Below are 24,179 nucleotides of genomic sequence, written 5' to 3'. Positions count from 1 at the left end.
TGACACCCGTCTCAATCTGTTACTGAGCGGGCGCGTAATGCCTTTGCGTCGTGCTCCCATACAACCCTCTCCATCTATCCATCCATCCAGTACACGCAGAGGTCAGCATTTGAGGGAGGAGATGTAGTAGAGTTCAAAGAAGTCGGCTGGAATATTCGGTGAGTCGCTCGACGCTGGAATAGGAGCGACGCTACTGTTCGACGATGTAGGCAGGAATGAGTGAACCACGGCCGAACGGAGCGACAACGAGCTAGCGGTCGAGCTATAGAGACAACAGAATAGCAGGACCGAGCAGTTGTCAGAGAGACACTCAGAGCCGCGGCTCCATCATTATCATCGATCCGAGGTTCAAATGGTGCTTCAGTGACGATAAGGATCATTAATAGCCAGTTTATAGGAAGAGGGTGTTGAGATCACTACGACCCTTGCGCTTACTACCGTTGACCTCTGTATACCGACGAGCCCATCTGCAGTGGTGTCGGACACATTCAGCATGGAATCTCATTGGCTGCAGTAGACCTGTCTTCGGTGACAAGTCCCACTTCTAACTGGGCTCCGATGAGTAGCGAAGTCGTGTCTGGAAACGCCCCGACAGCTGTGGGATACCAACCTGACTGTGAACAGCTATCCGGACCGACAACTCGGAATGATGATTTTGGATTTCATGTTATTCCACAGCAGTAACACTTTGGTTGTCAACCGCGCACCCTTACACCACAGTGGTACACTGACCATATTCTGCGCCTGGTTTGGTTATCCTTCATGCCAAGCAACATAATGTCTGCCCGCGCACGATGAGAATATCTAGTGCTTGCCTCGGTGCTTACCAAACCCTACATTGGCTAGAAAGGTCGCCGGATCTCTCCGGCCGCGCGGGATTAGCCGAGCGGTCTTGGTCGCTGCGGTCACGGACTGTGCGGCTGGTCCCGGCGGAGGTTCGAGTCCTCCGTCGGCCATGGGTGTTTGTGTTTGTCCCTAGGATAATTTAGGTTATGTAGTGTGTAAGCTTAGGGACTGGTGACCTTAGCAGCTAAGTCCCATAAGATTTCACACACATCTGAACATATATATGGATCTCTCCGCAACTGCGTACGTTTGGATCATTATGGACAGGAACCTTCAACCAACTCGGAATTTTGATGATCTAACGCACCAATTGGACAGAACTTGTCACATAATCTCTCAGGTTGACATTAAATACCTCTATCAATCAATGCGAAACCGAATAACTGCTTGCATAAGGGCCAGAAATGGACCAACACGTTACTGACTTACTCAATTTGTGATGCTCTTTCTCTTTACTAAATGAACCAAATTTTGTTAAATTTCAATAATTCGTTGGTCTGTACGTGTACAGCACATGTACCAATTTCTATCCCATTCGGATAATTCCTTCCTGGTGCGTCGTTATATTTTGTCTTGAAGGGTATTTAAGACATTCTGGAGCTAGTCGAGAGAGTAAAAGACAGCAACAAAGCTATTAACCTAGTGTGGATTAAGACTCATACAGAAAGTCTGCACTACAAAGTTGTAGCATTTTTTGGAGAAAGAAAAGGCTCGAGTACGGGAACACCAGATTTATTCAACTTTTCTTTACAGAGTTAAAGCACTATACCAGGAATCACTACTGTCAACAATGCCTTTATCACTGAATTACATCAGAGATGGGAAGGAGTAAGCATTGCTACTATCCAGCCGTCCGTACCTGCATATAATTGGTTTAGTAACTTTTTTCGATTCACAAAAATGCTTTTTCTCGAATACTCCAGAGTCCTACAGACTGGGAAATGTTTCTCTTGACAGAAATGGAATCTTAGGTCCTACACCCTTCCGTCAACTTCTTTTTTCACGCGTTGCCTACATGACGGTGCTCGAGCTCCCTACGCAAACACTCCAAGCGAAATTGCTTTCCCCTTGCCACGCATTTCGTGCCGCTCCTTACACGTCGAACCGATTACCGGCTCCGTTTCCCCATGTTGTTGCAAACTCGTCTGTACTACAAGGCGTGCTTTTCAATCATAAGGTTCTATATTTAATTCTCTGATCCATTGATGCGATTCGAATAATTAAAAAATTATATTACATACACATTCTCTGATACCACATTTCAGTTGAGGCCACAATTATTTTCATTTCTGACTTTCGTTCAATTTTCTCACATTAAACGATGACTTATTGTGAGCTTCAGCGAATGGACTGATACTCAATTGACAACGTGTGTTAAGTAACGCCATGCACAGCCGAAGACATCAAACTGTAGCATGCTTATCTGAGCGTGAAGACTTCTCTAATAGTGCAACGGAGGAACGGACGAACTTTGTATTATTTCAGAAATTACGAAAAGTAGCGACGGAAACGCATGGGAAGTTGTTGTAATTCTACCGAGCAGAATATACATAATTGTGAGGAGTTCAAACGGTTTTAGCATAATGTGACTCAATGTGTCGCCTGCGACGTTGGCGATTTACTCTTGTGTCCCTGTCGTGAGCTGAGCAAGGGTTCTGGTCTAGTACACGACGCTCTTCTGATGTACTCATAAAACTAAGTGGCTAACTGAACGTCTGGAGACCAATGCAGCTGAGAGATATTAGCTTTCCTAAAATCTGAGCATTCTTCAGCTCCCCTACGCCTCCTTCAAAAAAGTTTTACGACCGCCATACACCGTGTGGCTATGTACGAAATGGCTGCATCTTGTAGGAACTAGTAGTTTATGTCTTGGAACGAGAGACGTCCCTAACTTGGTGACACAGCATTTAGACATATCCCCGACAAGAGTATCTGATTAACTCCCAAAAAAGAACTGTACTCCTTACAGCAATTTTGGTACTGTGTCGTGGGCGGTGGTGAAAATGAGCAGAGTTTCCTTGAGTCTCGTAACGGAAGTCTTCTTTATTCACGTGAAAATGCACTACATAGGCTATCCAGGATTTTGAATGGAGTTTGCATCCTTACTGACTTCAGCCAACAACTGTTCATAAAATTTCAGACACACGATCCAGTCTTTAGATGTTCCAAGATCTGAATTTTGTACCGACAGCTCTCTGAATTCTCCTACGTCCGAGATATGATGATGGGGCAAATTTTCGCGCCGAGGTGTGAGACCTCCTTTCGATGTCAACACACACGGCGTTAGTGTTTTCAGTGGTACGTACAGACCGTGCAAAACCATTAATCTTTTTCTTCAAAACTGAATGAGTTTCTTGAAAATGCCGAACCATCTTTGCGACCTCATTTAACAACGGAACTTGATCGTGTGGGTGGGTATCATAATGACGCCAAAACTCACTTTGTGGAGCTGTGAAACTGTATCCACCAGGACGAAACGCAAGGAAGCCTATGATCGTTCTGCACGGCTCCGCAGATCCATCGTAACTAAATTTCCGTTTGTGTTACACAGTATGTCCCTCTGCAGGACTTTTCTTGCGTGGTCATTCCACTCTGAAGCTGCTTCATTTGATAATCAGCATCATAGATGGCAGTCAGTTTTACGGTTTCGCATCGCAATCGCTAAAAATGGAACCCTTTTGGACCACTTCGTGGTCCTTCCGTCTGTCTGTCTGTCCAACTGTTAACACCGATTTTTCTCTAGAACGGGTACAGGTATCAAGTTGAAATTTACACTATTGGCCATTAAAATCACTACACCACGAAGATGACGTGCTACAGACGCGAAATTTAACCGACAGATAGAAAATGCTGTGATATGCAAATGATTAGCGTTTCAGAGCATTCACAAGGTTGGCGCCGGTGGAGACACATAAAACATGCTGACATGAGGAAAGTTTCCAACAGATTTGCCTGGTGAAACGTTGGTGTGAAGCCTCGTGTAAGGAGGAGAAATGCGTACCATCACGTTTCCGACTGTGATAAACGTCGGATTGTAGCCTATCGCGATTGCGGTTTATCGCAGCGCGACATAGCTGCTAGCGTTGGTCGAGATCCAATGACTGTTAGCAGAATATGGAATCGGTGGGTTCAGGAGGGTAATACAGAACGGCGTGCTGGATCCCAACGGCCTCGTATCACTAGCTGTTGAGATGACAGGCATCTTATCCGCATGGCTGTAACGGATCGTGCAGCCACATCTTAATCCCTGAGTCAACAGATGGGGATGTTTGCAAGACAACAACGATCTGCACGAACAGTTCGACGATGTTTGCAGCAGCATGGACTATCAGCTCGAAGACCATGGCTGCGGGTACCCTTGACGTTGCATCACAGACAGGAAAGACTGCGATGGTGTACTCAACGACGAACCTGGGTGCACGAATGGCAAAATGTCATTTTTTCGGATGAATCCAGGTTCTGTTTACAGCATCAAGATGGTCGCATCCATGTTTAGCGCCATCGCGGTGAACGCACATTGGAAGCGCGTATTCGTCATCGCCATACTGGCGTATCACGTGGCGTGATGGTATGGGGTGCCATTGGTAACACGTCTCGGTCACCTCTTTTTCGCATTGACGGCACTTTGAACAATGGACGTTACATTTCAGATGTCTTGCGACCCGTGGCTCTACCCTTCATTCGATCCCTGCGAAACGCTACATTTCAGCGCGATAATGCGGGACCGTATTTTGCAGGTCCTGTTCGGGCCTTTCTGGATACAGAAATTGTTCGACTGCTGCCCTGACCAGCACTTCCTCCAGATCTCTCACCAATTGAAAACATCTGGTCCAATGGTGGCCGAGCCACTGGCTCGTCAGAATACGCCAGTCACTACTCGTGATGAACTGTGGTATCTTGTTGAAGCTGCATGGGCAGCTGTACCTGTACACGCCATCCAAGCTCTGTTTGACTCAATGCCCAAGCGTATCAAGGCCGTTATTACGGTCAGAGATGGTTGTTGTGGGTACTGATTTTTCAGGATCTATACAGCCATATTGCTTGTAATCACATGTCAGTTCTAGTATAATATATTTGTCCAATGAATACCCGTTTATCATCTGCATTTCTTCTTGGTGTAGCAATTTTAATGGCCAGTAGTGTATTTTAGGGTACTGTCCGTCCAGTAGAACCATGAAATTTGGCAAGAAGGAAGGTGAGGAAAAATCCCAAAATTGTTAATTTGTAATTATATAGCACGGAATTTTTTCAGTTCGTTGCCTGTGTGTGTGTCTGTCTGTCCGTCTGTTGAGATTCGTTTTTCTCAGGGACGGGTAGACATATCAAGCTGTAATTTAGTTCACGTAATGAGGACTAAGGTGTTCTGGTGGTGTACAAAATTGGAGCTTCTAAGTGAATCCACTCAGAAGAGATGACCCTTTATGTTACTCGTAAACTCACTCATCAAGGTCTATACTATAGCGTGCTTCCCGTGGAGCTAGAATCGTGAGATCTGTCAAGATGTAGTGTTTCATAGTACAAGTGAAGGAAAAATCCCGAAAATTCTAAGTACAACGAAAAACCAGCCGAAGGTTGCAAATATGTCTTTTGTACAACTAATTTCGAGCCGAGACTTATTTCAAATCATCGTAACATAGTCAAAAATTGTATTTTTGAAAATGTTAAAACGAGTCAAAAATGTGCAAACGAATAGTTACAGTGTATGGAAATGTTATCTGTATGTGCTGTAACTTTTGACATGGTTTTAATTTTTCGGAAATACCATTTCTGACCACGTTACGATGACTTAAAAATAGGTCTCGGCCCGAAACTAGTCAACAGCTGAATAAAAAGAAAGTGACATTTGGAACTTTGGACTGGTTTTTCGTTGTACTGATTAAAAGAAGTTGCTGACCCACAGCTATTCCAGCATGTTCGAAAATTGTTAATTTGTAATTACATCATACGAAAATTTTTTTTGTCATTTGTTATCCGACCGCCTGCATAATTAAGTTTGTGCGGAACCCGTAGAACACGATTGCCACTGGCACTTGGCCAACATTTTTTTTTCTTCCTAGGCTTCAGGCAGAGTATGTGTAATTCCTTTCTGACGAGTAATGTCAGAGTAAACTTCCCCAACATTTGTATGCATAAAAAGTTTAAGTAGTCAAGTTGATACATACGTTATGACTCACGTACATGTGGTGGACGGGTGGGGGGGGGGGGGGTCGTGAAGCTCAGCTGTCATCTATTACAGCTCACCGTCAGCGGACGCTCTGGGAGGAACGCGGTTTGCTTCTGCACTAAAGCAGTGCTTACAGCCAGCACCCGGGGAGATTCTCGTGGATAGGCATCCTCCGCCTTGTCAACTGTATGTTGGACTAAGGCGCACTGGGTCAGAACACCTCTGTCCCGGCTCTTCTCGGGTACCCAAACCTTGGAGCCGGTACTGCTGACTCAAGCATCTTCTTACTAGTGTTGGATAAGAAGTAGTGGCAACACTGTCGTAACATGGATGTGCCTGCAATGGCACGAGCGCTACGTGTAACTGATAGCGTATCACAGCTTACGTACTCTTCAGTACAGCTCTGTGTACACTACTAGTGTGTTTGTTTCTAAAAGTCCTGTGTAGTATATTCATATTCATGACATGCTCTACACATTATTTAAGTAATGACAAATGTAATGTCGTGACATACATCATTTTAACTCTTATCCGTTAAGACGGGCCATTTGGCTTTAAAATAGAAGTGGCTGATGGTCAAACATGCATTTTATACATTAGATCAATTGAAGTAGAGCACTGAGGGGGGACGATTGCGTTTGAGTCAACTGCAGTGTGCACTGTCTGAAAGTGTGGGAGCCCAGTTCGGGAGTCCTAACAATTTAGGAAACATGGAAACCGTGCGTGGCACATAGTCTGAGTACACAACAACGCTTGGGTACCCGACAAGAGCCGGGACTGGGGTGTTCTGACTCAGTGCGCCTTGGTACAACACATAGATGACAAGGCGGAGAATGTCACGCCACAAGAAGGGAGAACCGATAGAGGTACTCAAAGTACCCTCCGCCACACACCGTCATGTGGCTTGCGGAGTATGGATGTAGATGTTTTCAGGGCGTGCGTGAGGCGTGTGGTAATGCAACATTGCCAAATCGTACGGCGGCGGAATGGGTCATACCGTTTCGGGGTGACAGGGATGTCATTGAACATTGGCACAATTAATGGAAACGCCCTGATTCCTTCCACCCACAGAACTTGCGCCGTGTACCATCAGGTACCAACGTGGAGGTTATTGTGACTTACGATGGCCATGGATGAATGCTGCATCAGGTTGTACCACAGTGGCAGACGGTCATTGCAGCCCACTACTGAAACTTCTTGTGACACCACGTTCGTTCCGTACTGAGAAAAAAGCGACGGGACGTTCTGGCACTGGACCCGATCGTCGTTCATGGCAATGCACCATTCCACATGGTGAACCCCGTGGTGACGTTGGTTTGGGAGATATTGGAACATCACTGTATTCACCCGATATGGCTCCATGCGATTTTGACCTGCTCGCCAAAATGAAGGAGCCAGCTCATGGCATGTGCTACAAGACAAGAGAAGACATCATCCATGGCACAGGCCGGTCCAACAGACACACTGATGGGGACGACACGCTGACGGTGTACGACGCCTTCCATGTGGGTGATCAGAAGCAGGACGAGTGTATTGAGGGCAAGTAAAAGCGTGTTACTGAAGTCTGGTATGGATTATAATAGTATTGCCAGTTCTTTTTATACAAACGACTTAATTGCCACAGCCGAGACTGAGCACAACCTATCTCAGTCATCCCACCAGGGAAATATGATTAGCAGCACAGGGCACCGAACACGAATGCACTGCATGGCAGTTTTACGAGCTGACTCTCAGCTATGTAGTGTCTACTCTCTGATTTGGTCTGCAAGCTTAATTATTTCTAATTTCTATGGTCGTTCATACCAATGCAATTATCCGAACGAACGAATTTCAGATCGCTCAAGCGATTATATCAGTGACGTTTCCATGGATAAATGAGAAACATTCGACTATTACTGTTCATCCTGTTAAGGTCTGTAAAAGTGGTTTGCTTTTGTGCACTGTGCTGAAGCAGGTGAATGAGTCATCTCACGCAGGGAGATGTACATCTACATCCATATTCAGCAAGCCACCTGAAGGTGTGTGGCGGAGGGTACTCTGAGTACCTCTATCGGTTCTCCTATTCCAGTCTCGTATTCTTAGTGGAAAGAAAGATTGTCGGTATGCCTCTGTGTGGGCTCTAATCTCTCTGATTTTATCCTCATGGTCTCTTCGCGAGATATACGTAAGAGGGAGCAATATACTGCTTGTCTCTTCGGTGAAGGTATGTTCTCGAAACTTTAACAAAAGACCGTACCGAGCTACTGAGCGTCTCTCCTGCGGAATCATCCACTGGAGTTTATCTATCATCTCCGTAACGCTTTCGAGATTACTAAATGATCCTGTAACGAAGCGCGCTGTTCTCCATTGGATCTTCTCTATCCCTTATATTAACCCTATCTGGTACGGATCCCACATCGGTGAGCAGTACTCAAGCAGTGGGCGAACAAGCGTACTGTAACCTACTTCCTTTGTTGGCTCTGAGTACTATGGGACTTAACATCTATGGTCATCAGTCCCCTAGAACTACTTAAACCTAACTAACCTAAGGACATCACACACATCCGTGCCCGAGCCAGGATTCGAACCTCCGACCGTAGCAGTCGCGCGGCTCCGGACTGAACGCCTAGAACCGCTAGGCCAGCGCGGCCGGCATTCCTTTGTTTTCGGATTGCATTTCCTTAGGATTCTTCCAATGAATCTCAGTCTGACATCTGCTTTACCGACGATTAATTTGATATGGTCATTCCGTTTTAAATCACTCCTAATGCCTACTCCCAGATAATTTATGGAATTAACTGCTTCCAGTCGCTGACCTACTATATTGTAGCTAAATGATAAAGGATCTTTCTTTCTATGTATTCACAGCACGTTACACTTGTCTACATTGAGATTCAATTGCCATTCCCTGCACCATGCGTCAATTCGCTGCAGATCCTCCTGCATTTCAGTACAATTATCCATTGTTACAACCTCTCGATATACTACAGCATCATCCGCAAAAAACCTCAGTGAACTTCCGATGTTATCCACAAGGTCATTTATATATATTGTGAATAGCAATGGTCCTACGACACTGCTCTGATGCACACCTGAAATCACTCTTACTGCGGAAGACTTCTCTCCATTGAGAATGACATGCTGCGTTCTGTTATCTAGGAACTCTTCAATCCAGTCGTACAATTGGTCTGATAGTCCGTATGCTCTTACTTTGCTCATCAAACGACTGTGGAGAACTATATCAAACACCTTGTGGAAGTCAATAAACACGGCATCTACCTGTGAACCCGTGTCTATGGCCCTCTGAGTCTCGTGAACGAATAGCGCGAGGTGGGTTTCACACTATCGTCTTTTGCGAAATCCATGCTGATTCCCACAGCGTAGATTTCTAGTCTCCAGAAAACTCATTATACTCGGACATAATTCATGTCCGAAAATTCTACAACTGATCGACGTTAGAGATATAGGTCTATTCTTCTGCACATCTGTTCGACGTCCTTTCCTGAAAACGGGGACGACCTGTGCCCTTTTCCAATCCTTTGGAACGCTTCGCTCTTCTAGAGACCTACGGTACACCACTGCAAGAAGGGGGGCAAGTTCCTGCGCGTACTCTGCGTAAAATCGAACTGGTATCCCATCAGGTCGAGCGGCCTTTCCTATTTTGAGCGATTCTAATTGTTTTTCTATATCTCTGTCATCAATTTCGATATCTACCATTTTGTCATCTGTGCGACAATCTAGAGAAGGAACTACAGCGCAGTCTTCCTCTGTTAAACAGCTTTGGAAAAAAACAAAAAAATTAGAGATATGGGGCAAATCAGCCGCCAAATTAGTCAATATTTTCGAGACTGACTGACGCCAAGGCAAACATTAGTAGCAGCGTGAAAACATACACTGCCGGAAAAAATCGCAACACCAAGAATGAGTTTTGTATCATAAACGAAAGTTGGTAGGTCGGTTTCTGAATCTGTAAAGTGATGCCTGTTCAGATTTCGCGCCAGTCGCATCAAGAATGGCGCTAGCAGCGACACTATTGGGATCCAAATCAGATTTTCTTCAAATAGACGCTGTATTGGCCGTGAGCGTTAGATACCTTGAGATTTGACGTGTGAATCGATGTTAGGCGAGGATGGCTTAACGCGACAAAGGCGTCATTATTAACACCTCACTTAGTTTGAACGTGTAATAGGGCTGTGAGAAGCTGGATGTTCCTTCTGTGATACTGCGGAAAGACTTGACAAGAATGTAGCCACTGTACTTGATTACTGATAACAAGTGTCACGGGAATGTACGGTCGCAAGAGGACACGCTTCCGGAGGGCCACCTGGCGCAACCGAGGGGGAAGAAGACCACTGTGTTCATTGTATGTATTTGGCGCAACGTCGGCATCTGCAGCAGCAATGTGAGAAGCAGTTGCCACCACAGTGGCACAACGAACTGCTACAAATCGGTTACTGCAAGGACAGCTCTCCGAGCCAGTCAGCCTGTTGCGTGCATTCCTCTGACCCCAAACCACCGTCATGAGCGAGAGCTCATTGGACGGGGTGGGGGTGGTGGGGGGATAGTGTCTGTTGTGTTTTCTGATGAAAGCTGATAGTGCGTCGGTGCCAGTGATGGCCGGGTGTTGATCAGAACGAGCCCAGTTGAGGGCCTGCAACCACCCTGTCTGCATGGTAGACACGCTGGATCTCCACCTGGAGTTATGGTCTGGGGTGCGATGTCGTACGACAGCAGACGCAGTCTCGTGCTTACACCACGTACCCTGTGCGTCAGTCTGGTGGTTCGACGTGTTGTACTGCCATTCATGAACAGCGCTCCAGTGGTGTTCACCACGTACCGCTGCTGTAACTCAGCGCGCTCCACACAGCCTCGACGTGTTTCCTTGGCCTGCTCCATCAGCAGATCTGTCTCTAATCGAGCGCGTACACGACATCATCGGACAACTCCAGCGTCATTCGCAAACAGCATTAACCGTCCCTGTATTGACCGACCGCGTGCAACCGGCATGGAACTCCACCCCACAAACTGACAGCCCGTACCTACACAACACAATGCATGCACTTTTGCATGCTCGCATTCAAGATTCTGACGACTACACCGGTTATCAGTGGATTATCCCGTGTTCACATTAACTTGTGATCTTGCAGTGTTTATCTCTTAAATGTGTTACCTAGACAAATGTAAACCCGAAATTTAATTGTTCTATATGAAATATTTTTTGGTGTTGTTATTTTTTCACGCCAGCGTATATAATCGTATATTGAAAATGTACCACTTGGCAGAAAGTTGTTTCTTACTTATTTTTACGTATACTGGAAAAATCCAGAAAAGATGAATTTGGTAGGCATATTTACACTGTTTTATGTTGCTACATAATCTCTTTAGGAGTGAAATGTATAGTCGAATATTTATACCTAACAGAGACGCAGACCACCAGCTTGACTCAAATACGTTGTTTAACTCACACACAAGGCCAGTTATTCTTTGTCACTTAAATGGGAAATTCATAAACTCGTTTACTACTTTTCGCAAGAGCATGTAATTGCTAATACTATACGTACAGTCGATTAGGTACATACCGAACAGAGTCATGCTTATACATATGATAAACGACTGCAGATGTGAGTTTATTATAAAGCCCGTACCGTACACCTGACTTTCGTGTCAAACAAACTTTATGCCTGCGCAGAGCCGTTGCAAAGTAGCATACACTTCGTTACAAACAAGGAAACTCAGAACTGAAACAGCAGTCAGTCAAGGAGTTTTTAATTCTTGACTTCTATTCTCAGTAACCTCACAGATAGTTGTGACAGCTATTATATGAGAAAATGGAGGAGGAATACATTTTAATACATAACATCTGGATCACCTTTGCTTTCGTGGTGGCGTTGTACTGTCCGTATCTAATGCAGACAAACAGCAGCGAGGAATGCAGACACTCTGAAAGTCAGTTATAATACGACTGCAATAATGTATAAGTAACACGTATAAAAGAAAATAGCACAAACTATTAACAAAGTTACAGATCCAGTAGAGGAGTTTTTGTACCTAAGACGAAGACCGCTGAAAGCAACAAGTGATTGGACGGAAAAAGAAATAAATGTTCCCTGGACTGCATGGGTAAACTGGGCAGAATTTTCGAAACCGAATGTTCTGTCTGTTTGTTTTGGCAGTTTTGACTTTTGGCAGTGAGACCGTTACTTTAAAAACAAAATCAATTAATGAACTAGGTTGCTCGGCGAGCGACAAGGAGATACTGACTGGGAAATTCTAGGACAGATGTTTACTTACTGAATTAGAATTAATCTAATACCTTCAGCTCCTGACGGGCGTCGATATATGTGAACGGGGACAGGTGGCAATATGCGCCCCCACCGGGACCTCCTGCTTACATGGCACACGCTCTATCCATCTGAGCCACCGAAAGAACAGACACCATATCCATATAAGTACGTACTTAACTACTACGTTGGCCACACAAACCGCAGTCGGTCTTTGGCCTCACCAATCAGCCTCCTCCATCTTCTTCGGTCCATGTATTCTTCTCCAGCTAGTTCCGACGAACTCATATCCTCTCTGGTCCCGTCAATCTATCTAAGCCGTAATCCTCCCCTAAGGTGTGTTGTCGCTGATGCCTCCTGCCACCACCTGCTCGATGATCTCGCACTCTCGATGTTTTACATGCCCATGCTGATACAGTCTCCTCTCTCTAATCACAGAAACTATGTCCAGTGACTTTTATGACTCCTCCAATTCGCAGATTTTCCTTTTTCTCTACTCGTCTCCTTCCTTCATTGCTCCAAAAATCTCTCTGGGAACAGCATTTTCAAATGTCAGGAGTTTTTCTTTCTATTTTTTGGATCAGAGTCCAGGTCCCTGATCCATATAGGACAGGTTGTATTACAGTCCTATAGATCCTAATCTTCATGTGTCTCGATAGAAGCCGGGACTTGGCAGCTTTCCGAGTGCAAACCTTGACCTGTCTCCTGCTTGAATTCCTGCTACTACACTCCTGGAAATTGAAATAAGAACACCGTGAATTCATTGTCCCAGGAAGGGAGCAAGTATGGTGGGTCTGAGACACCGGTGTCAATTTGTTCTTTTTTCCATTTCCTGGAGTGTATTTCCTGGACTGCCTAGTAGCTTTTACTGAGTACTGCCCCAAGATATCTGAATTCTATTACCTTTCATACGTTTTACCATCCACATCTGTAGTCGGTTTCTCTACTGACTACGAGCCTGCTCTCATTGTCTGTTCCATTAACATTCTTGATATCTGAACCAAATCTTGCTCATTCTGTGCTTTGAAAACTACACTGTCTGCAGAGGCCAGGGTATTGACCGTTTTAACCAGCTGAATTCCTATCTCTAGGTTTGTTATCTTACTAGGAGAGATAGGTAAACAAATAAATGGATCGGAGAACAGACTAGAGTGGAAGACGTAATGGTGGGTTTAATGCAAATGAAATGGGATAGTAGGGCTTATAGCCAGGGGGATGGGTGGTAAATGGAACAAGGTATTTCTTTGCTGAATTGCAACCTAGAACAGTAATGAATAAAATTTGGAGCACTACTTTATCCGGCAGAGAACCTCAATTGTCCGGTTGCGATGGCTATGATGAAAAACCTGCAACGGTGTGGAAAGGAAACTGACTCCTGGTGGTGGTAAGTGTGCATCACTGATTGTCGACATCAATTGGCTCGTGATCAGTACCGACCATTCCTATCTTGTATCGTTAGCGGTGGCGTGAAATGATGTCTTTATGTTAACGTAAGGAAAAGAAAGAAAGGGTTAGACCAAACAAAGCAGCGACTCGCCAAACAAAGAACTGAGTGCATCCACACAAAATACGAGGGGGAGTATGGTGGATGGTACAGTACTTCCCAGTCCCATCGACCGAACAGAGCAGTCACAGCTTGCGCTTTATGCAACCGCGCATTGTCCTGCGAAATGATTCGTGGGTTGCCACAGAAAATGTCGCCGCTTCTTTCTCAAACCTGGTCGCAGTTGACTTAAGTCCTTGTGACTTTGATTTGATTCCGTAGCTGAAGCAACCACTTCGTGGCATCGGCTTCAGAACCGTTCCAGAGATTCGACAGGCAGTAGACCACTCCATTCGCACCATTAACAGAACAGGGTCTGCTAACGGTATACTACGACTTCCACATCGCTGGCAACTGGTTCTACACAACGCTGCTGACTGCTTTGAAGGACAGTAACAGGAGCAAACATGTAACTCTTTTGTATCAGTTGTGCCGGCTGGAGTGGCCGAGCGGTTCTAGGCGCTACAGTCTGGAGCTGCGTGACCGCTACTGTCGCAGGTTCGAATCCTGCCTCGGGCATGGATGTGTGTGACGTCCTTAGGTTAGTTAGGTTTAAGTAGTTCTAAGTTCTAGGGGACTGATGACCTCAGAAGTTAAGTCTGTTAGTGCTCAGAGCCATTTGAACCATTTTTGTATTGCTTGTGAATAAATAGTTGCTACTATTTTAAGTTCCAACCTTCGTATAATGTTATGCATGTGGTGGTACAGCGACTGTGTGGTGTACTTCGAAATGCCTCCCGAGGTGTAACCATCACTGCTGACATTTACTGTTAATAATTGAGACGTCTTGCAAACGGAATCCAAGAACAACGACCAGGGAGACTACCTGAAGTGACGCTGCCGCTCGACAACCTCCGCCCGCATTCTGCTACTCTGGCAAGAAGCACTATAGAGGAGTTGGTCTGGGAGCTCAGTCAGTTCGCACATTATTCACCTGATTTTACTTTTGCAGATTTTCACCTTTTCCGCTCTCTGTCGAACGACCTCCAAGAAATCCTTTCCGAATGGAAAAGCTTCCCGAACGCAGCTCGATGATTTCCTTGCCTCAAAACCACGTGATTTCCACAGTCGTGGATTCGTAACGCTACCGCAGCGATGGCAGCCTGTTGCAAACAGTGAAGGAGGATATATTATTGGCGAGTAAAGTGTCTGTCACGGGTGTTTGTTTAACTTATGGAAAAGCGTTACAAATTGATGCATCAGTCCAGCAGTTCTACATCTGTTGAAGATTCTGAGTCTTGCTGCTTCCTCCCTACCAACAAGTTTCCAATGCAGTTACAAATTTCGGTCGATATAACAAAGGGTCGCACTTTCTATAACCGAACTTGTGGCACTTTTTTCAATCCGTCTGTAGCCGAACATTTCGAATGTTTCACTAATTTTTGATCTGTCATTCACATATTTTGCGATGGTACAGTACGTACCTTTATGAATATTTCTTTTTCGACCTTAACGTGTGGTACCAGTCGACTTATTCATTGTAACAGGTTTCAACATGTGCAGCAGTTTGGTAGTGGGGCAGGGATAAACTTGCGAGTACCCACCGCGCTCGTCGCAGACTGCGGCGGCGCTGCAGTCCGTGCACGTAGCCGCGGTGATTAACGCTCCTTTGATTCCGGGCCCGGTCGCAGCTTCATTGTTTACCGCTGACACGCCGCGCACGTAGCCACAGCCGCGAGCGCGCTGTTTTTCCCGCATTCACGGCACGCGCGCGGATCGCGCCGCAACTGCCGAAACGCGATTTCTCCGCCAACGGCCGTGGCCGAGGTGAGGGAGCGTCTCGGGGCGCGTGAGCCTGCCGGAGAGAGCCGGCCGGACGCGTGACCCGCAGCTGGAGGCAGGCAGCCAGTCTCCAAAAGTCTTCATGCTAACTGGTCCGCAGGAATAAGTCCAGTTCGTGCCAGGCCTTTACTGTCCGCTATTTACAGGATCGTCGATTATGTAAGTAGGCTTATTGGTAACGCCACGTAGCGCTCTGTATGAAAAATCACTGGCTGTGCCGTGTGCAGTCTGTGGCTGGTTTGCATTGTTATCTGCCATTGTAGTGTTGGGCAGCGGCAGCTGGATGCTAACAGCGCGTGGCGTTGCGCAGTTGGAGGTGAGCCACCAGCGGTGGTGGACGTGGGGAGAGAGATGGCGGAGTTTTGAAATTTGTAAGAATTGGTGTCATGAACTGATATATATATATTATGACTATAAAGGTAAATACATTGTTTGTTCTCTATTAAAATCTTTCATTTGCTGACTGTGCCTATCAGTAGTTAGTGACTTCCGTAGTTTGAATCTTTTAGTTAGCTGGCAGTAGTGGCGCTCGCTGTATTGCAGTAGTTCGAGTAACGAAGATTTTTGTGAGGTAAGTGATTTGTGAAACATATAGGTTAATGTTAGTCAGGGCCATTCTCTTGTAGGGATTATTGAAAGTCAGATTGCGTCGCGCTAAAAACTATTGTGTGTCAGTTTAAGCACAGTCGTGTATAATTTTTCTAAGGGGACGTTTCAATATTACCGAACAAAAAGTTAGTTACGGGGATTTGAGAGAGTATTTAAAGCCAGTCACACTAGTAACCTATTTACACGTAGGAAGTCTAGGCTGCAACCTATAACTGAGTCGGCGAGAGATGATCCCAGCCAGCTTTCAACCGAATGAATGTCGTGTGACTAGGGCCTCCCGTCGGGTAGACTGTTCGCCGGGTGCAAGTCTTTCGATTTGACGCCACTTCGGCGACTTGTGCGTCGATGGGAATGAAATGATGATTAGGACAACACAACATCCAGTCCATGGGCGGAGAAAATCTCCGACCCAGCCGGGAATCGAACCCAGGCCCTTAGGATTAACATTCTGTCGCGCCGACCACTCGGCTACCAGGAGCGGACAGCTTTGAACTGCGAAGCGCTAAAGGCTAAATAAAGGTACAAAGAAGTCATCTACAGAGCTCCGGCAACAATGAAGCGTTGCCGTAGAGACGTTTACCAAACAGCGTTACGTGACTGGTTGACGTAGGCGTGCGAAGCATCCATGCCCAGCCCACAGCGACTATTGGGACCGGTACCACAAAAATCAAATACATAAAAATGAATGTTTGTCTGCATGTATCTTCGTCTTCTATGCGTTCTTGTACCACGCATCCCACTGCTATGAAACTTTGCTAAGTTCTCGTGTGGGCGCCTGCAAAAATCTGTGTGAAGGCAAGAAGCACCCATCATCCACAGTGGTGAGGGTCAGAGACAGTGATGCGAAAGCTTAATTCAGAAATATCTGGGGCAGTGTCAATCAAATTGTATACATACATGACGCATAATTTGTATAATTATGTGTGTAATGATATACAGCAAAGAAATACAGTAGAAGAAGAATGGGTAGCTTTGAGAGATGAAGTAGTGAAGGATCAAGTAGGTAAAAAGACGAGGGCTAGCAGAAATCCTTCGGTACGAGAAGAAATACTGAATTTAATTGATGAAAGGAGAAAACATAAAAATGCAGTAAATGAAGCAGGAAAAAAGGAATATGTGTGAAATCTTATGGGACTTAACTGCTAAGGCCATTAGTCCCTAAGCTTACACACTACATAACCTAAATTATCCTAAGAACAAACACACACACCCATGCCCGAGGGGGGACCCGAACCTCCGCCGGACCAGCCCCACAGTCCATGACTGCAGCGCCTGAGACCGCTCGGATAATCCCACGCGACCAAAAAGGAATACAAACGTCTCAACAATGAGATCGATAAGAAGTGCAAAATGGCTAAGCAGGGATGGCTAGAGGACAAATGTAACGATGTAGAGGATTATCTCACTAGGGGTAAGATAGATACTGCCTACACGGAAAATTAAAGAGACCTTTGGAGAAAAGAGAACCACTTGTATGATTATCAAGAGCTCCGATGGAAACCCAGTTCTCAGGAAAGAAGGGAAAGCAGAAATGTGGAAGGAGTATATAGAGGGTCTATACAAGGGCGATGTACTTGAGGACAATTTTATGGACATGGAACAGGATGTAGATGAAGATGAATTTGGAGGTATGATACTGCGTGAAGAGTCTGACAGAGCACTGAAAGACCTGAGTCGAAACAAGGCCCCGGGAGTAGACAACATTCCATTAGAACTACTGACAGCGTCGGAGAGCCAGTCCTGACGAAACTCTACCATCTGGTGAGCAAGATGTATGAAACAGGCAAAATACCCTCAGACTTCAAGAAGAATATAATAATTCGAATCCCAAAGAAAGCAGGTGTTGACAGATGTGAAAATTACCGAACTATCAGTTTAATAAGTCACAGCTGCAATATACTAATGCGAATTCTTTACAGACGAATGGAAAAACTGGTAGAAGCCGACCTCGGGGAAGATCAGTTTGGATTCCGTAGAAATGTTGGAACACGTGAGGCAATACTGACCCTACGACGTATCTTAGAAGCTAGATTAAAGAAGGCAAACCTACGTTTCTAGCATTTGTAGACTTAGAAATAGCTTCTGACAATGTTGACTGGAATACGCTCTTTCAAATTCTGAAGATGGCAGGGAGGAAAAGGCTATTTACAATTTGTACAGAAACCAGATGGCAGTTATAAGAGTCAAAGGACATGAAAGGGAAGCAATTCTTGGTTCTGTGTCCAGACTATGCGCCTGCAACTCTTGCTTCCCGCGAAGCAGACCGGTACAGCGGGCCCCGGACCGAGTAGGGGCCAGCCTCTCCGGTCGTCCCGGAAACACAGACACTTCCCAGAGACCACCAGGACGCGTCCACGGAGCCGCAAGAGGTCGCTGCAGCCGCGGACCTCTTTCTTTCCGCTCGACACGTGACTGCAAATAGAGCCAGCCATATCCATGCGCCAAGCAGTATTTTGGCTGGCGCGGTAGCCTGGGGAGGCAATCCTTCCAAAACCCAGGCGATCTTTGTAGGCAAAACCAACCCTTCCTTCCACCTCCTCGATTTCTAAATCACCATCTATGGCCTTTCTATCGCCCTCAGCCCCACACTTAAGTACCTTAGTGCCACCCTCGACCGTCGTCTCTCCTGGACCCTTCACCTCCGGACGATCCAAGCCAAGGTTCGCTCCCGACTCTGTCTCCACGAGCTCCTTTTTGGCCGTACTTGGGATCTGGACCCCTCCACCATCTTCCATACCTATAAACCCTCAATCGCCCTATCCTCTGCTACGCCCACCCTGCATGGATCTCCGCTCCCCCTACCTTTTACAATTCCCTTCAGATACTGGAACGCCATGCTCTTCACCTCGCCTATCACATCCATCTCCCCTCCCCCAAGCGGATCCTGTACGACCCTATTCCCTTTCCCCACCACCTCCTTTTCCTCGAAAGGATACGGATCCTCTGCACCTCCTGTAAACTCGATGCTCCTCACCTGCTGATCTCTCCCATCCTCTCCCGCCCCCGTCCGCTGCCGCCCCTGTACTACCACATCCCACCTGCTCTCCTTCTCTCCACTTTCCACAACGTCCCCCAAGGTGGTTTCCGCCAGCTCTCGCTCCCTGCTGATGCTCTCCTCCCCTCCATCTACCTCTCCTACCAACTTTTATCCTCCCTCCCTCTTCACGTGTTTGTTCCTGTGGGCACCGTCTCTCCCTTCTCTCCCCCTTCCCTCACTCCTCCCTTCTCCCCACTCCTCCCCCGGGATTCCCCTACCCCCATACCTCCATTTCTCCTACCATCTCCTCTGCCATTGGCATCTTTGCTCTCCCCTCTCCCTCCCCCTCCCCCTTCTCCCCTCTTGCCAGGTCCCCGGACTCGCACACGTTACTTGGACATTCGCAAGCCGGTGATCATCGCCATCCGTTTCTCGTGTGTGAGCCATCGTGTTTGTATTTAAGTGTTCGCCGTCACGCTCCAAAGTTCACCTGTGCCGTCGAAATCATCAGGTTTTGTGCGCCGTGCCAACGTGTTTCAGTGTATTTTTCGTCGAGTGTGAACGGCTCTGTGTTTCTGTATTCTGTGTCTACTGTTTTTTTGCTCGTCAATATGTCTATTATGTGTCTTCTTTATGTTTTCTCACTGTCGACTCTAAGGCCGAAGAGCAGCGTAGAATGCTGCTGCCAGCCTATCTGATGTACAGGTGTTAAAACTACTATAAAGGCAAAAAAAAACCCTGGAGAGGCAGTTCACGTCGAGCGAGCCTACTGTTGTCATCGTAGCCGCCGCGTCAACGTCCACCACCGCCAGCGTACCGGAGCCATCCCCGCAGGGCCTCTACTCGTACTCGGACTCAGGTGACGGCAACGTGGACTCCGCGGCGCTCTTCACGAGACGCCCGGGGCTTGGTTTGGTGAAGTTGTATGTTTACTACATACTGTTTATGTTTGGAAGAACCTCTGATTTAGTTATTGTTAGGCTTGGAGGACCAGTCCTACCTCACGAATACTGTTTTTAAAATTTTTGAAATAAGACTTTAGTTTAAATAAAAACGCTGTAACTCACACTCTGAGATTTTCCTATCCGCGGACGGTGGATATATTAGTTGGGAAGGCAGTGAGATAGGGTTGTAGATCTCCCTGATGTTGTAGCCTTTCCCCGATGTTATTCAATCTGTATATTGAGCAAGCAGTAAAGGAGACAAAAGGCAAAATTCGGAGTAGGTATTAAAATCCATGGGGAAGAAATAAAAACTTTATGGCTCGCCGATGACATCGTAATTCTATCAGAGACAGCAAAGGACTTGGAAGAGCAGTTGAATGGAATGGACAATGTCTTGAAAGATGAACATCAACAGAAGTAAAACTAGGATAATGGAATTTAGTCGAATGAAGTCGGGTGATGCTGAGGGAATTATATTAGGAAATGAGACAAAGTAATAAAGGAGTTTTGCTATTTGGGGAGCAAAATAACTGATGATGGTCGAAGTAGAGAGGATATAAAATGTAGACTGGCAATGACAGGGAGAGCGTTTCTGAAGAAGAGAAATTTCTTAACATCGAGTACAAATTTGTCAGGAAGTAGTTTCTGAAAGAATTTGTATGGAGTGTAGCCATGTATGAATGTGAAAGAATGGACGACAAATAGTTTGGACAAGAAGAGAATAGAAGCTTTCGAAATGTGGTGCTACAGAAGAATGCTGAAGATTAGATGGGTAGATCATATAACTAATGAGGAGGTATTGAATAGAATTGGGGGAAGAAGAGTTTGAGGCTCAACTTGACTAGAAGAAGGGATCGGTTGGTAGAACATGTTCTGAGGCATCAAGGGATTACCAATTTAGTATTGGAGGACATCGTGGAGGGTAATAATCGTAGAGGGAGACCAAGAGATGAATACACTTAGCAGATTCAGAAGGATGTAGTTTGCAGTAGGTACTGGGAGATGAAGAAACTTGCTCAGGATAGAGTAGCAGGGAGAGCTGCATCAAATCAGTCTCAGGACTGAAGACCAAAACAACAACAATGATATAGTGATGTAATGTACCACAAGCACCCCTAGTGATAGGGTCGGATAATGTGATATGCAAAAATTATGGCTTAACCCCCAGTGCAGGGGGCACCAGGTGTGAGTGCCGCAAAGAAGTGTCATATTGGCGTATTTGTGCAACACATGAAAGAATTTCTTGCAAAGTTGGCACACGTATCAATTCCTATATGTAAAAATTTATTGTGGCCGTACGATATCTCTAGAACATCTGGAGCTGAGCGCTTGGGAGAAGGCGGGCGACATAAAACCATAAATTACGAACTCTTGGAGCAATTACAACCAAATTTGGTACATGCATATCTGTGTAAAATTGCTTTGGGGGTAAGAGTCCCATATTGTCGCTCGCGGTGTGAGTGAGGACGAGAAGTGGTGACACATTGAAACGTCCTAATGCGACAATTTGATATTTCTTTCTTGTAATTGGTTGGCTTGATAGTATGAAGTACAATCTGTGTCTTATTTGTGTTGTTCAGTGCATCAACCACATCGTGAGAATGAGCACTACAGAGAGCCAAGAATTTTTCGAGCGTGTTTCAGGGCCAAAGGTCATGACACAAGCCTCAATACCACAGATGCATTTACCGCTCTCTCAGTAGTCGCATGGTGTAAAACATCGGAGATTTGTGATATTACCAGGGACAGTCCTTTTGCATGACACGACAATCTGTTACTGCCGGAATTAGAAGTTTCCTCAGAACTCACATGAAATTCGCTACAGATACGGATGAAATATATGTACTAATATGTGTAAAATATGTTAAACATACACTGTGTGTCCCAGGAGAAGTGTTCAATATTCAGCAATAGGAAGGAACACTCGTTTGAAGTAAAAAACATTCATATGGACATATGCCGTAATCCGAATGGCTTCCAAGACAGAATACATTTAATGTACATTTGTTTTTCGGCTGCTTCAGCTCATACGTGTCCTACCGTAATAGCATGCATGTTCGAAGGAATTTTGCATAGTAATCAGAATAATACAGGCACTGCAATATCGGCCGGCCGCGGTGGTCTCGCGATTCTAGGCGCGCAGTCCGGAACCGTGCGACTGCTGCGGTCGCAGGTTCGAATCCTGCCTCGGGCATGGATGTGTGTGATGTCCTTAGGTTAGTTAGGTTTAAGTAGTTCTAAGTTCTAGGGAACTGATGACCACAGCAGTTGAGTCCCATAGTGCTCAGAGCCATTTGAACCATTTTGAACTGCAATATCGAATGACATATGGAAGATTTGGTCTGGCCGTGAGTGGTGCACGGATAGCCGAATGGTAAGCCGACCGGTCGCGATAAACGGGAAGTCCGGGTTCGAGTCACGGTCCTGCACAAATCTTCATTGTCGTCCTTGCATTCTACGGTTGACGGTAATCCTTATTCGTAATTGCGAATTCATTTCAGTATTAACTACTTGGTGGAGATGAACGAAAGTCCAGGGCGTTGCTACACACAGGGTGAGAGTCATTGAAGTATATGAAAAAAAAGTTAATTGGTTACAAACTACATGCACACACTTTATTCTACATGTAAATGTCACTACAGATATCTGAACGAAGTGTGACGAGTGTAGCAGAGGAGTTTCATATTCCTGACAGCATTGTTTCACGTGTATGGCGAGCGTTCCGAACCACCGGACTGCTGCCCGAAGGAGACGAGGTGGTCTAGCACAGTCAGCTACAGCAGCAGCAGATGACCACCCCATTGCACATTGGGCAAGAAACGACCTATGTCAAACAGCGGCCGCAGTTCAAACAACGTGTAACACGACTTTAAGGCACGCAATCTCACGCTCCAAGTGACGCTGCCACTGCACGGGGCATGTTCTCTTTGTCCGAAGACCAGTATATCGTGTTCCGTTGACACTCACAAATTGGCGGCAACGTTGGTGCCAAGAGTTTGGGACAGGACCAATGGGGAGTGGGACTGCGTGCTCATCTCTGATGAGAGCAGATTGTCTGAGTGATGATTCTGGACGCACGCACGCTCACGTGCCGAGACGTGGAGACACTTGATGCCCCAAGACACTTTGTCGGAAGTGGTCGTTTTGAGGTTCCAGGTGTTAACGTGTGAGAGACAAAGTGTCGCATGGGCTCTTTGAGTACGGTACACGCCAGTGTCAATGGTATTGTGACACTGTACTCCTTCCCCATCTGCGTCTTTTCAGGGGTGTTTTCGGCACTGATCTCACTTTTATGGACGGCTGCGGGCGAGTGCAACGAACAGCGCAATTGGAGGAGCTCTTTGAACGACAGGATATTCGGCGAATGGAGTGGCCTGCCCATTCCGCCACGTAAATCCCATCCGGGATATGTGGGGAGCATCCAGCAGAGGAATGGGACGCCGTATCACAAGATCTCATTACCAATCGTGTGGCCAACATGGAACGACGTTACAGAGCATTGACATCAGCGGTCATCATAAGCCCTATTAAGAACCATGTTTCAGCCGGCCGTGGTGGTCTAGCGGTTCGAGGCGCTCAGTCCGGAACCGCGCGACTGCTACGGTCGCAGGTCCGAATCTTGCCTCGGGCATGGATGTGTGCGATGTCTTTAGGTTAGTTAGGTTTAAGTAGTTCTAACTTCTATGGGACTGATGACCACAGATTTCAAGTCGCATAGTGCTCAGAGCCATTTGAACCAAGAACCATGTTTCCCATTTTTATTGTCGAAGGGATCAAGATAAATCGAAGTGACTTCAGTGTAATTATTATATTTGAATAAAAGTGGCATTTCTGTTCGTCTCACTGTGTATTTCTTTCAGTTACCTTCCGTGCTATACTGCGGGAGTTCTTTCCTCATATGGTCATCCAGCAAAGTTAGTTGCCAGTGACCCTTCACGCGAAATTTACTTTCGTCCTTAAGATTTACACACCAGTATGTAAATCAATGATACTAATATAATATATAGAGGGTCTACACACGGGCGGTGTACTTGGGGACAATATTATGTAAATG

This window comes from Schistocerca gregaria, chromosome 2, assembly GCF_023897955.1.
Source record: "Schistocerca gregaria isolate iqSchGreg1 chromosome 2, iqSchGreg1.2, whole genome shotgun sequence".
Lineage (NCBI taxonomy): Eukaryota > Metazoa > Arthropoda > Insecta > Orthoptera > Acrididae > Schistocerca > Schistocerca gregaria.
Note: the sequence above shows the minus strand (reverse complement) of the source record.